Raw genomic sequence first — 15855 nt, 5'->3', positions numbered from 1 at the left:
GGGTAGTTCTGATGTTGGTGTAAATCCAGAGAAACTCCACTGCCTGCACCAAAGTAGTGGGGATTAGAATGTGGCTCAGAGTGTAGAAATTAATCCTATTTCCCTGCAAATAGATTTGGCGTTATAATTTTTTTCATCTGTTTTTACACTCTGATGACAGTTTTCCCCCTTGTATATATTGCAAGATTATCTTTCAGTGTAGAATCTACATTGTACTGAGGGAATGTGGAAGCTTGAATTGATGATTTTCTTAATGCTTTAATAGCGATAGTTATTAATATGCATTGTTTTGGATTAATTTGTTCTTGGGTATTCCTCTTCCTAGTGACATAGTGATTGAGAGCTATGTAACTTGCCTCTGGTACTACATGAGTATTGTGAGGCTGGTGGATCATATCTTGGCAAGAAAGCAAATTAATAATGAGACATATTTTCCTTTTTTACTGTGTGTCTCACAATGTTGTGCTGAAAGAGCAAAGAATAATAACCATTATTTCAAGTTTCTGGTAACTGATCAAAATATAATTTAATATAAATCATTATACGAAGAATATTCTGTATTGGTGTCACTCATCCATATTGATACGCTCATCCATATGAGCAGTTATTCGTAACTCATTTATTGGTTTTATAGGTTCATAATTCTTCCAGCAAGTATTGCAAATCTCCATGCTCTGTCTGAATGCATGATTTGGGATTTGGATCTCATCCATGCTCCCTTGAATTCAGCAGTTATTACTGCAAGGCTGGAATAATTTATACTTGCATAAGAATCCAAAAAGGGATGCATTTTGTTTTGTTCTTGAGATGGTAGCTCTTGTAGATCTGTTACTAGCATACTGTGAGTCCAACCACTTCCCCTTTTAGGGGCTCTGCTGTTGAAAGGATAGAGTGATGCAGCTCTGACATTATGCAGTTTTGGGCAAGCAGCAGATATCAAAATTTCATTAGATTGTAACTCTAAAGCGTAGAGTTCTACTTCTCCTTCTCCAAGGTACATGTGAATCTAGAGGCAGGACTGAGAATCACCTTGTCATTGCCTGCCTTCAGCATAAGGGGGTCTTGCCTGGGCTGGTTGGCTGGGTGTTAGCTCCCTGAGACAGCCAGCCTGTCAGCCACTCAACTAATCTCCTCTGGGCTACACCAGCCCAGTCTTTTGCCTTGCAGGTTGACAATAAATGCTCCTGAGACCTGAGTCCCTTCAAAATGTCCCCCTGATTGCTGGATAGCCACAGAAATCCCAGATACTCTGTTCCCAAAGAAACAGTGTATCCTAGTTTACCTGTTTTACCTTAGACCTCACTTCCTGTATTATGCACAGCACTTGAGTTCAGTTATAAAACAAACAAAATATTTGAGAAAGAATACAGATTCAAATAAAAATCAGTGAGAGATGGGAACCAATGGTTACACACAAAACAAAATCACAGTATGCTTTTGAGAGACTAAACTTAGACTAATAACTTCTCCTCCTGTCTAAAGAAGCTTATCTCCCCAAAGTTCTTTCCAGCATTTTCACCCAAGACTGGTTGAGATCTCTTTTTCATGAAAACAACAAAGAGTCCGGTGGCACCTTAAAGACTAACAGATTTATTTGGGCATAAGCTTTCATGGGTAAAAAACACTTCTTCAGAGGCATGTGCATGGCACGGACTCCTTGTTGTTTTTGTGGATACAGACTAACATGACTACCCCTGATACTTTTTCATGAAACAAACTCACCATCCATTTACATCCTAGGTGAAGGATGTGAGGGTGTTGTTTTTCTCCCTAAAATATACCAGAACATATTTTTGATGTTCACCTCAAGATAGGGTCTCTCCTCCATACCTGCTGTTTACCTTTTTCTGTTAGTTTCCTTCTAAAGTCCCCACCAACTCTTCATTAGCATTAGACTTAGAATGCTAATGGTGCCCATGAGAGAGAGAGAAGATCAGTGACGTAATGTCTTTCATTGGACCAACTTTTGTAATGATGCTCATGGTGGAGTAGACAATATTCACTTTACATATAACCAGATAAATGCATTGACATCTCTTGCCTGGGGAAAAAAAAACCTGATTTTCACCTTTCCCGGTGACCAATCCACAAGTTGCATATCTCCACAAGACCTGAAGAAGAGGTCTGTGCATACTGAAAGCTTACCTCTTCCACCAACAGAAGTTGGACCAATGAAAAATATTACTTCACCCACCTTGTCTAGTTTAAGAACATAATTTTCACACATATACACATAACTCCTTACATAGTATCTGTACATACATTTCACAATTATGATGATGACCAATGTGACACAGGCTTTCAGTAGACATGCTTCAGTGAACTATTCTGTATACATCAGACCCAGCATCCCCTGTGTCCTTTGCCAGTTGGCATTGCGGTGCTTGCATTAGAGTCACATTTTGAGACTAGTATCCCTGGCAGCATTGTTTTCATTAATTATGAGTTCAGTTTTTAAAATATAAATAAAAATTTGTTACATAGAACATACAAATAAAAATAGATTCAAGCAAAAATGACTAATATAATGAATACAGGAGGTTATCAGTTATTATTTAGTAAAGACACATAATATAAAAGAGTGGGTTTATTCAGTCTAATTTTAGGATCACTTGTTCCATGCACACAAACATTACTGTTTAGTGACTGTTCTATTTAATGATTTGTTAGCTTGAGGCTTTATTTTAAATACCCATTGAGTTAATTAGGTACTTATGTCAAGTGAAAAAGGATGAGAAAAACCTGGATTCCATTGTGCTTAAAATTTATAAAAAAACAAATCTCAACATAGACAAACCAACATGAGAGACTTGAAAGGGATGTAACCTATCCTAAAAGTATTTCAGGAGGAAAGACTGACATTAGCTGAAAAGGTACATTTCCTCAATAATTGTACATCAGCTAGCACGAGATTGTGAAACCATGTCTTAGGTAGCTGGCCAAGTGGCCGTTGGAGAGGAAAGCCTTTCCAACAGCCACTTGGTCAGCTACCTAAGACATGGATTCACAATCTCACAAGTACCCTTGCTTGGCCTACTCAGGTCTGGGTTGTTAGTGGAGTGCAACGCTTACTCTCCACATACTCATTGTGCTATATAATAAATGCTCAAGAAAGTAGAGCTGCCACACTGCCTGTACATTCAAGATACAGTCTTTAGTTTCTGGTCACACACTTCCTGCTGGGGACAAACAAAGAAGCCTGAAACAGGCAGTCACAGGCTGCAGCTACAAGGAGTAGTAGAAAGTTTTGTTAGTTCATTTTAGTACATAGTTCTGTTCATAATTGTAACCCTTCTGCCTGTCAGAGTTGGCAGCAACAAGGGCTGGGTTCAGTATGTAGGGGTTCCATTCCAATAACACAATACAAAACCAGCTCGAGCCCCCACCCAGTGACCTGGGACAAATATATACCACCCCTGCTGGGCGCCTCCAAGAGGCAATACTTCCCCTCTCTCAAGCACAGAGTCTGAGTGTAGCAAAAAGCCTTTTAATAACAGAGAGAAACAATGTGGCATTATGTTGGGGAAACACCACCAACAGGATTCATAACACAACCCATGAGCAAAAAACCCACTCCAAGCAAATTGGGGTGTCTCCTCTCCCTTTGGTTCTTGAGTCCAGCAACCCCAAATCACCCAAAGTCCCAAAAGTCCAACAACCCAAAAGTCTCTGTCCCTGGTCAGGGCAGCCCCAGAGTTCAAAAGTTTATCTGCAGAGTTTTACCTCCCAACCTGGGTGGAGATGGGGGGGGAGGTAAGGGGCACCTTACTTGGTCCAAAGCTGATTACCCCACCTCTCCATGGGGCTCCACTCTGCCAGTCGCCTCCATGAACTGCTCCAGCCATCCCACAAACTGCTGTGCTCCACCAGCTGCTCTGCTCTGCTCGCCATCCCGCAAACTGCTCTGCAGTATATCTTCAGGCTCCCCAGCTACTTAACACAACACTCAGTAATTTCAGCTCTTAGTAAGTTTAGCTCTTTTGTGATTTCAGCTCGTAGTAGGGGAGCCTCAGTGCTGGTGCACCATTAGCCCAAAGTGAATTCAGCTCAGCAGCCTGTAACTAGACTCCTAATGGAATCAAAATTAGCTCTGATATTCCACAGTGGAGAGAGGAAGAAGAGCAATTAGCATGTAAGGCCCTCACCAGGAAGCCCATACTACCAAGTATTAATGCCTGTCTCCATTCACTGAATTTTGGAACCCATGACCCTTGACTAGCGAGCGCTGCTTAGTTGATGGTGAGTCCCTCCTTCATAACAAAAGGCCAAGTACAGTTCCACTGTCCTTGATTCCACTGTCCTTGATTCACATAATCAGGATAATAACAGTTTATTCCTGCCCCAATAACAGAGAAACTGGGGCTCCTACAGCAGCCAAAGTGACCATTTAGGCAGGGTGGTGTGCCTATGCAAATGAGATCAGCCCCTAAAGTTCTTTTGCACAACACACCAGGACTCACCACCAGATATCAGGGTAGAGCTCATCTTGACTCTGCTTACATAATAAAGGATTTATCTTGCCAGTGATCTGCTTGCCAGTAATGATACATGGTACCAGGAGTGGAAGGCACAGCACGCTGGAAGACCCAGTGAGAGTGGTAACACTGAAATGGCTGCAACAAAGCCTGTACTATTGCACATAACTCCCCCATCAGTCCTGACAAACAAGAAATGCTAAATGTGCCTGGAAATGGTTCAAACAGCAAGTTGAACTGTGTATGAAAACCATGTGCACAAATAAACTGGAGGAGGCAAAAAAGATTGCTCTGCTCTTTACAGTAACAGAGAAAGAAGGCTTGGATGTTTACAATGCATTCTATACAGATAGTGGTGGGAAAGAGAAGGAAACTTTGCAGAAATAATGAAAATGTTTGAGGATCATTATGTCCCGAGGGAAAAAAAAATGTTACTTATGAGAGAGATGTTCAGGATGAGAACACAAAATGAAGGTGAAATTATAGAGGAGTTTGTCAGAGACTTAAAACTAAAAAAAATATTCCTGTGACTATGGAATACCAAGACTTTCTCATTAAAGACCAGATCATCCTGAGGTGTAACAATAAGAATCCATGAACTGTTACTAAGGATGATGGATCTGACATTGGAAAGAGCAATGTTTATATGCCAAGCCACAGAACAAACAGAAATGCATATAAAAAGCTTAGAGAAAGGCACAGAGCTCATGACTTTGGGTATCGTAGGTAAATCTGCGTGGGAAAAGTTCACAGCAATTAAATTGGCCAGTAACAGAAACATGGAAACCAGGGAACAATGCCAGCAATATGGTAACCAGCATGAGTATAGGCAATGCCCAACGTTCATACAAATATGTAGAAACTATAATAAACCCAATCATTATGCTAAAATGTGCAGAGAAAGCAGAAAAGAACATGTGTTAAGACCAGAGAGGGATTCCTTAAGTAAAGAGGAAGAGCTGTTCTTAAGCACGATAATGGAGGAGGCTGAAAATTCAAAAGATTGGCTAATTAAAATGTTCTCAAATGGCACTTATATGACATTCAAGGTAGACACTGGGGCACATGTAAATGTAATCACAAACTGACAGAGATGTAAGAAGCACATACAAATAGAAGAGTCAAAAGTATCTGTGAAAGACAATAATGGAGGAACAATTCCAGTGTTGGGAAGGGCCACTGAGATTTAAATGTTTCAGAGTAACAGCCATGTTAGTCTGTATTCGCAAAAAGAAAAGGAGTACTTGTGGCACCTTAGAGACTTAGAGAAATAAATTGGTTAGTCTCTAAGGTGCCACAAGTACTCCTTTTCTTTTTGAGATTTAAATACAGAAGAAAAATGATAAAATAAGAATTTGTGGTGGTATGCAAAGGCGAATGAGAAGCCAGAAACTGAAGCAAAAATGGCACTTCAATTAAGAGGCATTTGCACAAGAAGTGAGTGAAATGGACCTCGAGTATAAGGTCAACAAGGTCATCAGTGAGGACTATGAAGATGTTTCATCTCATTAAGGGGATGTATGCCATAGAGAGGCAAACAGACAGTACAGAATCAAGTATGAAATTATGTATTCACAGGAAATGGGAGTCTCCCAGTAACAGTTAAGATACAGTTAAGAGAAGATATAGGACCTATGGTAGAGGCTACATGAAAAGTTCCACAAGCCTTAAGAAAGGAGCTAGAAGAAGAGCTGCAAAACATAAGGCATATGGTATTATTCATAAATAGAAGGGCCACGAGATTGTGCTCACTTTTAGTAATTCTAGCAAAAAAGGAGGGAGACTACAGCTGTGTGTAGACCGTAAAGAGCTGAACATAAAGAGAGAACACTTCCACTTGCCCACAAGAACTGAACTACTGTGTAAGACAACAGGAGCCAAATACTTCAGCAAATTAGATGCATCATCTGGATTTTGGGAGATCCCTTTGGACAATGGGAGCTACAAAATCTCCATTTTCAACACACTTTTTGGCAGATACTGTTTCCTAAGACTGCCTTTCAGAATATGTTTTATCTCTAGATGTATTTCACTGTACAATGAGCCAGATGTTCGAAGGTACATGAAACTGTACATTGATGACATTTTGGGGCAGCAAACTAAGGATAGTACTGGAAATTGTGAGAGCTAATAATCTTAAACCAAATAAGGGCAAATATCAGCTTCAAACAATGGAAATATACTTAGGAGAGAGCAAGAGAGGACAAAGAGCATCTTGCCTGACGAGTCAGATTCAGGTAATATTGAACAGGCTGAGACTGGAAGATGAAAAGGAATTCAAAGACTGGTAGGCATGTTGAATTATGTCAACAAAGTCATACGTAACTACACAGTTCATACCACTCCCCTACAACATCTTCCCAAGGTCACCGAATGGGCATGGATGCCAGAGCATGAAAGAGAGTTAAATGATTTAAAGTGCATTGTGAAATCAGCTCAAGAGCTGCAATTTTTTGACCCATTGAAAGAAAGCAAACTCTCCACAGATACCTTGAAAGGAGAGCTGGGAGCAGTACTACTGCAGTGTCACGGAACTGATTGGTTGCCAGTCTCATATGCATTTAGGACAGTGGTTCACTTTAACAACCCGGGAACCCCTTTCACAAAAATATCAAATCTCGCAAACCCCCTCCTAAAAATGAATATTTCCAGCGATATTTCTCCCTTACCTGACCATAAATGACAGAAGCAGTGATCTTGGAAATAATTTGGATTTTTTTATGACATGCTTATTACACACTATTTATTATTACATTATTATTTATCATTACATTATTAATTTTATTACATTATGAAAAGAGCAACACTCTTCCAAGATTTCACTTCTGTAGCTCATATCACTTTGATTAAGCCTCCTACATGTTTCATCAAGGAGTACCAGACATGAAACAGCATGAAGGTATTTAAGACGCCAACTCAAATAAAAAGTTCCTCCCACAAGCATTCAGGTCTTGAGCAGTCCAGGCAAACAATGCATGACTACAACAAAGCTTAAACTTGTTCTGCCAGGAAGCATGGTCATAAGGCTTGGGCTGCCGGCCCCTGTGCCTGGGGTCCCTAGGAATGGCTCTGTCCGCCATCACAGACTTTTTTCTATGACAAATGCAAAGATGATGTACGCATAAATTGAAAACATGTGGTTTGGCACATGGATGTATAAGATTTCATTGCTTTCTCCATGGTCATAGCTTCAAAACAGAAACTGATCACAAACCACTAATTGCCATACAAACAAAGGGAACTGGAAAAGCACCATCAAGTATACAGACGCTACTTTTGAGAAATACAGAAATATAATGTGACCCTGGAGTTCCAACATGGACATCACTGAGTAACGGCAGACACATGCTCAAAAGCATATGCTCCATCTGTCAGTATACAGTGTGATGATCTGGAACAAGCAGAAGCATACTTGTGAACATGGTGAAAGTGCCACATGCTGTATCTCTAGGCATCTAGGATGAAGTGGAGACAGAAACAGCCAATGATGAAATGTTGCAAGCAATGACACAAATGGTAAGTAAAGAAGGAGAAAAATCAACATTTCCCAAATGCAGGTTCACTCTGTAAACATGAGCTTTCAAGAGATCTCAGAAGTGCTCTTGAGGGGAAGACAGAGCATGGTTCCCACAGTGATAAGAAGGAAAATATTAGAATAAATACATAAACTGAACCAGGCAATTAGAAAATCAAAAGGGAGAGCTAGAGAAGTAACATTCTGGCCACAGATGAATAGTGGCATTGAAGGAATGATGAGTAAGTGTGGGACATGTCATCAGTACAAAGATTCCCAGCAGAAAGAACCAATGATACCAGTCAAACACTTGCAGTTCCATAGGGCAAAATTAGTATTGGCATGTTCAATTTGGGAAGACGTGATCACCTGGTTATAATAGACTACTTTACTTTACCAATTTCCCAGAAGTCATCATATTTGTAGATATCAAAGCAGCAACAGTTGTCAGGCACGTTAAATCTGTTTTGGGTAGAAGAGCGTTTTCAATACAGCATATGGAAAGATTGCTGAAATGCCCTAAGAGACTGACCAAGACATGTTAAGATTGTGTTTAAGCACCTTAAGTTGTTGTTAAGCGTACTTTGTAATAGTTCCATTGTTCAATAAGTTAGTTCAGTCTGAAAACATTTTAAAAAGAACTACAAAAAGAAAAAAAGAGTGCTATTGAATAAGTCCTCCAGGAAGTGTAGAGGTCCCAGACTTCCTGTATACTTTAGAGGCAATCTTTTTTTTTTTTTGTGACACACTTTCTTTTGGGGGCAGAAACAAAGAAGCCCAGAACAAGGCAGTCCCAGGCTGCAGCTACGCAGAGAAGAAGGAAGCTTGTTTTTTTAACCTCATTTTATTATGAGCAGGAACCATTTAAAAACCAGTCTGCTCATCAGTAAGATACTACTGGTCTGCTGCAGTAGGGCTGGGGGTGATTGGTGCCCTGGCTGGCACCCCTTCACACACCCTGGCCAGAGCATCTGGCTAAGTCCAGAGGAGAAATAAATTGCACCCTTTTGGATCTGGGTTTTAGTAACTTATTTTCCTAGGTGGAGCATGGGAAGAATTGTGACTCTGAGTCTTATTTCCTTCCAGTGGCCGTTCCTGGATTAGAGGAGTTACCCACCATTCATTGCTGCAGGATGCGTTTACAGGCTTAATTTAGCCTTTAACAATACATAGTTCAGCAAACTTTATCCTTACTTTCCAAACAATTATATAATTATATAATTTGTTTTACTTAAAATAGTGAGAACACTCCATATAGTAGTTATTCTAAAGTAAAGAGTTTTATAAGAGGATACTAAATTGTAAGAGTAGGAAGTCTTGGTTATAGACTGTTATCAACAGACACAAAAAGTCCCTTAGCTGAAATGGGAATCACATGCACATATCACTGAGAGAATCTCATTTTATCAGACTCCGTGAAACAGTGTCATATGTATGCTGTATGATCTAACTATCTGATTTTGAGGCTGGAAATTCTAGTTCACACAAATTAGAGTCCAATTATGGGTCCATTAATCCAAGTGGCATTTGTGCAAATCTGCAAAGCTCTTAGATATCATATCAGAAATTACTGTAACACCAGAAACATTCTGATTCTGAATCCCTTTTCATTCTTTTAATACAATTAAGGGGTAGATAAATGTTCATTCAAAATAGCCTTTGAATTTTATCAGGGCATGTGGTTATTACTGTGTATTGATTGTAAGGTAATAGAAATTGTCCATAGTAAAATATTCCAAGTGTCATAATCTTCTAGAAGAAAATCTAGAATGATTTTTGTTCCAGAAAGTTGTGATATTGGTATATGGATAAGAATCTCTTATAGTACATATGAATATACACAAAATAAAACACACCATGCTGTGTCTTTGTAATGGGATACTTATTTTGTAATTCTGATGTAATCTTGATTTAGGGACATATTGAGGTACCTAACAATCTCAAGCATAAAGCATCTTTCTTGAAAGAGAGAAATGACTGTCACTAACAAATTATGTCTAGTTGGCAGCCGGTATCAAGTGGAGTGCCCCAAGGGTCGGTCCTGGGGCCGGTTTTGTTCAATATCTTCATAAATGATCTGGAGGATGGTGTGGATTGCACTCTCAGCAAATTTGCGGATGATACTAAACTGGGAGGAGTGGTAGATACGCTGGAGGGGAGGGATAGAATACAGAAGGACCTAGACAAATTGGGGATTGGGCCAAAAGAAATCTGATGAGGTTCAATAAGGATAAGTGCAGGGTCCTGCACTTAGGATGGAAGAACCCAAAGCACCGCTACAGACTAGGGACCGAATGGCTAGGCAGCAGTTCTGAGGAAAAGGACCTAGGGGTGACAGTGGACGAGAAGCTGGATATGAGTCAGCAGTGTGCCCTTGTTGCCAAGAAGGCCAATGGCATTTTGGGATGTATAAGTAGGGGCATAGCGAGCAGATTGAGGGACGTGATCGTTCCCCTCTATTCGACATTGGTGAGGCCTCATTTGGAGTACTGTGTCCAGTTTTGGGCCCCACACTTCAAGAAGGATGTGGATAAATTGGAGAGAGTCCAGCGAAGGGCAACAAAAATGATTAGGGGTCTGGAACACATGAGTTATGAGGAGAGGCTGAGGGAGCTGGGATTGTTTAGCCTGCAGAAGAGAAGAATGAGGGGGGATTTGATAGCTGCTTTCAACTACCTGAAAGGGGGTTCCAAAGAGGATGGCTCTAGACTGTTCTCAATGGTAGCAGATGACAGAACGAGGAGTAATGGTCTCAAGCTGCAGTGGGGGAGGTTTAGATTGGATATTAGGAAAAACTTTTTCACTAAGAGGGTGGTGAAACACTGGAATGCGTTACCTAGGGAGGTGGTAGAATCTCCTTCCTTAGAGGTTTTTAAGGTCAGGCTTGACAAAGCCCTGGCTGGGATGATTTAACTGGGAATTGGTCCTGCTTCGAGCAGGGGGTTGGACTAGATGACCTTCTGGGGTCCCTTCCAACACTTATATTCTATGATTCTATGATTCTATGTGCACTTGACATGAGAAAAAGATTTGAAAGTGGTCCTCTATGAAAAATTCTGAAGCACATGAGAAACAGGCCTATTCAATACTGTGAATTTTGAATTATAAAATAGAAGATTTAAGTTGTTCAGCAGTAATACACTTTTGAATTTGGAAGATATAATTGATCTAAAGACTCATTTCATTGAATTTTGTTATTCTTGGTTTGTCTTTGTGTAATGCCGACAGACCTGGTAGTCAGCAGGTAGGATCAAACCTGGGGCCTCTGGAGCTTAGTGCATGAGCCTCTATCTCATGAGTTAAAAGCCAACTGGCTATAAGCTAAAGCTGTAGATCAAACTCATTAATCTCTCTAAAAGTTCTTGGTGCCACTAGATGGGGCAGAACACCACACCAAGGAGGTGTGTGGGTTACATTTGCAGTTCATTAGGTTCTTTTAATTTCAAATATTTGTCTATCTTAATTTTAGTGTAGGACAAACATATTCCAATTTAACTCAAGTTGACTGCTTCGAAGAGGGACTGTACTTTGTTTGTAATTTAGATAGTTGAGGCATCATCATTATACCAGAGAAACAAAACTCTTTCTTGAAGCCTTCAGTGATAAATTTTCACTGCAACTGGGATAACTTATTCAATGACCTGAGCAATTGGGCAAGTGTAAGAATAGAAAACTAGGGAGTGATGAAATTGGTCTTCAATGTATAGTACAAGTGTTGAGTTTGACCAAGGAGACCTGTCTAGTGCTTCTAACAAAGTGTTTATATATAAAATATAAAATCATTTGTAGCTACACAATGTCTTGGGTCCTTTATATAACACTGATGAATTCATTGCTAGATCCAAAGTGCTTAAGGATGTGAAAAGCAAAAAGGCTACATATCTCAGAGACAGATATAGATCTACTTTTCCATGAGTGGTTGTGCTATAATAAATTAAATACCCAAAAGAAATTATCACTAACCTCAGCTGTATCACAAAGCTAGCTTGATCCAAATGAATGAACTGTAGGAAGAGTTTTATCTAATTGTGAAATGATCAGGTTGGCTTGAGACAGCTGGTAATCCTTTTTAAGAAGTGGACTAGAGTAGATTCATGCATACAAAGAACTCCAGTTCAGAGATTTGGGACTTTTTGACAACATACAACCTTTCAGTTTCTCTGCTCAAAGGGGATTATAGAGCATTCTGGAATGTAAAAAATTAGCTATAACATCTGAGGTGGGGTGATCATTTTATGTCCAATATGAATTCCAAGTTACGTATTCAAATCTTCAGTTGCTTAACCTTTCACAGTCTTCTCTTTTCTTGGAAATCAGAAAGCATATGTTACATGCTGAGCAATTATTGCTCAGTAGTAGTTAAATGTGAAAGTCATTGGTGTCAGAAAACATTGGTGTCCGCTTAGTTAGATTTGGGTCTCATAATAATAAGGTTTGGTGCCTCCAGGGCTTGTAGGTTTTATTGCATTATTCCCCATTCAGATCTTGTGACACGGAGAAGGACTACCTTTTTATTAAAGAAAATATATTTTTCCTCTAATTGTAGAGAGGAAGACAAAGCTAACCTGAAATATCAATTAAACCATAAAATGAAACATTACATGCATCTTACATGTTTGATGCTTGCCTAGCATCTGTCGGGGAATCTCATGAATAAGTTTGCTCACCTCTGGGCAAAAAAAAATGTGCAAAACATTATTGGTGTCATGACTTTGGAACAATTAGAGTCACCTGGCATAACCACCCTACATCCAAGGAAAGTTAGTTTTATTTCTCGAAAAAATGATAGATGTAGTGCATTAGAGGTATTTTCAATGTAGATATTCTTCAGGGGTATTTTACTGTCATTTTGTTGTGTGTTGCTTTAGAAAAATCTCCCGTGTGGATCACAAAAGACAGAAATCACAATCTCATCTATATGTGAGGAAAATGAAGCTACTAAGTCACTAGACAACCACCCAATTTCTTTGCAACTTTTTGTCTTCTAGGTGAAATATACAAGTGCAAAGTTGTAGAAACGCTTCAGTGAAAATTTCTTATGAATTTTTTGGCAGTTGTGGTTAAGTGATTTCCGCAACATTTTACACTTTTCTGTAATGTTTCATGAATTGCGGGGGGGGGCGGGGGGTGTTGGTCGTGGGTTGTTTGTTTGTTTGTTTTTCCACATTGAACAAATATCAACAAAATAAAACCAGGCAGAAAAATCTTTGAAGAGATTAATTAGAACAGTAAAAACACAAATTTTGATGTTTTGCATTTGAAATCTACCTTTGTTCAAAAACAGACTTTGCATTACTCGACATTTCACACACTTCAGGTAAAAAAAATTCCCCTTTTGGTTTGACGATGGGTTCTGTTTGTTGTGAAAAAATCATGTTTTTACATTCTTTTGGAAACTGGATAGCTTTTGATGTTGATATGTAATGAAAAATATTGAGCAAGTGCTATGAAAACTTCACACCCATCCATATGCAGCTCGTTTGAAGAATGGTAAATGTGCTTAGTCATGTTACTTAATCATTTTTCCATTTGGTAGATTTGTTTGGGAAACAAATGTTGCAGATGCAACATTGTGTGTGCTGTGAGTGTAAGCCAGAGAATGGAGCTAAAGATCCAAATTTTGACCCAGACAGTCTATGAAATAAGGAAAGATTTAATAGTGCTCCTATGAATGATATTTAGGCTCCACCTTCTAATTTCCACAGAGAAGCAACAGAAATTGACAAACAATTACAGAATGCAAAGTCCATAGACAGTGGTGCTATATCAAAATCATGCCAACCTTCTCCTGAAACTTACATACATTTGTTTTTACTTTATTTCATTATATAACTTAGTCAACATTTAATCAACATGTAACAAGAATTCACAGCTAAGAAAACTGATGGTTTGCTATTCACAACATAGCACTAAATCAAACTTCAGAGACCCACAAAGAAATCTTTTCTCATTTAGCTAGTAACTTACATCATACATCTAATTAGGCTCCCAGAACAGCAAAAAACAATAGCAATCACCCTTTTGGCTGTGATTGAGCAAAAAAGTGGTAACAGCTAAAATTAGTATAACAAATGAGTCAGGAAATAGAACTAGAAATTGGTGCCAATAAAGGGCATAAAGAGAAAGCAATTACAAAGTATTGGAAGAGAGATTGTTGCCTAATTGTCCACAGAGAACCTCTAGGTCTCTTTCCATACCCAAAGGAAAAACATGCATATTTAATATAAGAAATTCATTTAATTTCCCCCCTCATTCCTTTCCTGCAATCTAAGCATTGTGGAACCATTAAATATAGATAGGTGACTGTCTGTAACATCTGAAAGCCAATAGTATCAACAAAGCCATAACCAAAGTATGCTACATTTCCAGGCATGATTCATATTTGAAGTCTGACTGCAAGTTGCCTGTCTGTACTGGGAACAAAATAAATTACTGGAGGCTGAAAAGAAAGAGACAAGACCTACAAGAACAGAGGATACAGTGTATATTTAAAAAGTGGCAAGTCACACTTATAGATGGGTAGGTCTTCTACAGCAGCCTTTTCTTATGGATGATGATAATAAAGTCTAGTCTTTGAATTATACAGAAAATCTAGGTTACTGCATTCCAAGGAACAGCATTGGAAGTTGTAGAAGGTTGTTATTCTTTGAAGTCCCAAGGCCTCAGATACAAGATCTGTACTGCAGATCTCCAAAATTTGGACATTGTTACATATTTCAGGGAACAACAATAGTTTCCACACCCAAATTTAAAATCTATTGGTAAGTCCCTATCTTCTAATAATGGTGGATTTGTAGAATGTCCTGACTGAATACACAAGTTTGCAATATAATAAATTTCCTCTAGAAATGGACTGCGTTTTCCTATGTATTTGTGCAGCACCTCACACTGCAGGATACTGACCTTGAATGAAGATCAGTGTAATACAAGAATTTAACAACAATAAGTGGCATTTACAGATTGCAAGGTTAGGCGAATTAGAAATACCTCAGATGGCTAATGGAAAAAAGGGCTAGATTGCTCTCTGGGAAAAGTATACTAACCTATTCTAGCCCTAATTATGGGCAGGGCTGGTTGAGCCACCAAGGTCTCCGAACACCTCACAGTATAAGATTCTGTTTTCAGTGATATAACTTTTACCAAACTTTTTAATTATTCAGGCTAAAATTTTCCTTTCTGGGTTTCTTCCTCAGATTGAATTTTGTTTTGGAAAATTAAACCCCAAATGGTTCATCTGTTTTCAAGAATAAGGTTACGGGGAAATATATTGTTTTGCATATGTTAAAAATTCTGGCAACTTTTCCCCCCAACATCTGTAGCACCCCCATGCTTTGGAAGAGGGTCTTGAAATTTGGCAGAGGGTTGACTTTTGTGTCAGGGATGTTGCCATGCCCATGAAAATCTGCCCAAATTTGGCTAAGTTATAAGTCTTTGAAAAATTGCAGCGACTGACGCTTAGTAGAGTTTTCTCCAATTTTAGCAGTTGAATTCCCTGAAGATTTCATTCTGACTGAGCATGTTCCAGCCTCTCTCAGCTTGTAGTGCTCACCAGATTGTACATGGAACTTCCCTGAACAGCTCAGGGCTAAGGGGGATCAGAAGAACTTTCCCTATAAGTGCTGTTCCCCTTCTCTGTGCCAGGGTGGTACTGGGCACTAGAACCAAGAGCAGGGAACCTGTTTCTACTGTGATCTCAATTAGAACTGGTCAGAATTTCTCCAACAAAACTTAGTTTAATCGGAAAATGCCTAGTCACTGGACCGAAATGTTTCACCAAATCTGTTGCAGACTCAATGAATGTCGGAATACAGGCAGGTTTCTGTTATAAACCTGCTGGCATTCCAGAGTCCATAGCTTCATGGCAAG

General features: G+C 39.2%; 1 protein-coding gene across 1 annotated transcript in view; it reads left to right on the top strand.

Moving 5' to 3' along the window:
• EDIL3 (EGF like repeats and discoidin domains 3) overlaps nt 1-15855 on the top strand; it is a 389385-nt gene that overhangs the window by 45584 nt on the left and 327946 nt on the right. The gene's annotated exons all lie outside the window — the stretch shown is intronic.

This window comes from Caretta caretta, chromosome 5, assembly GCF_965140235.1.
Source record: "Caretta caretta isolate rCarCar2 chromosome 5, rCarCar1.hap1, whole genome shotgun sequence".
Taxonomy (NCBI): domain Eukaryota; kingdom Metazoa; phylum Chordata; order Testudines; family Cheloniidae; genus Caretta; species Caretta caretta.
This window is presented reverse-complemented; position numbering and strand designations above follow the sequence as displayed.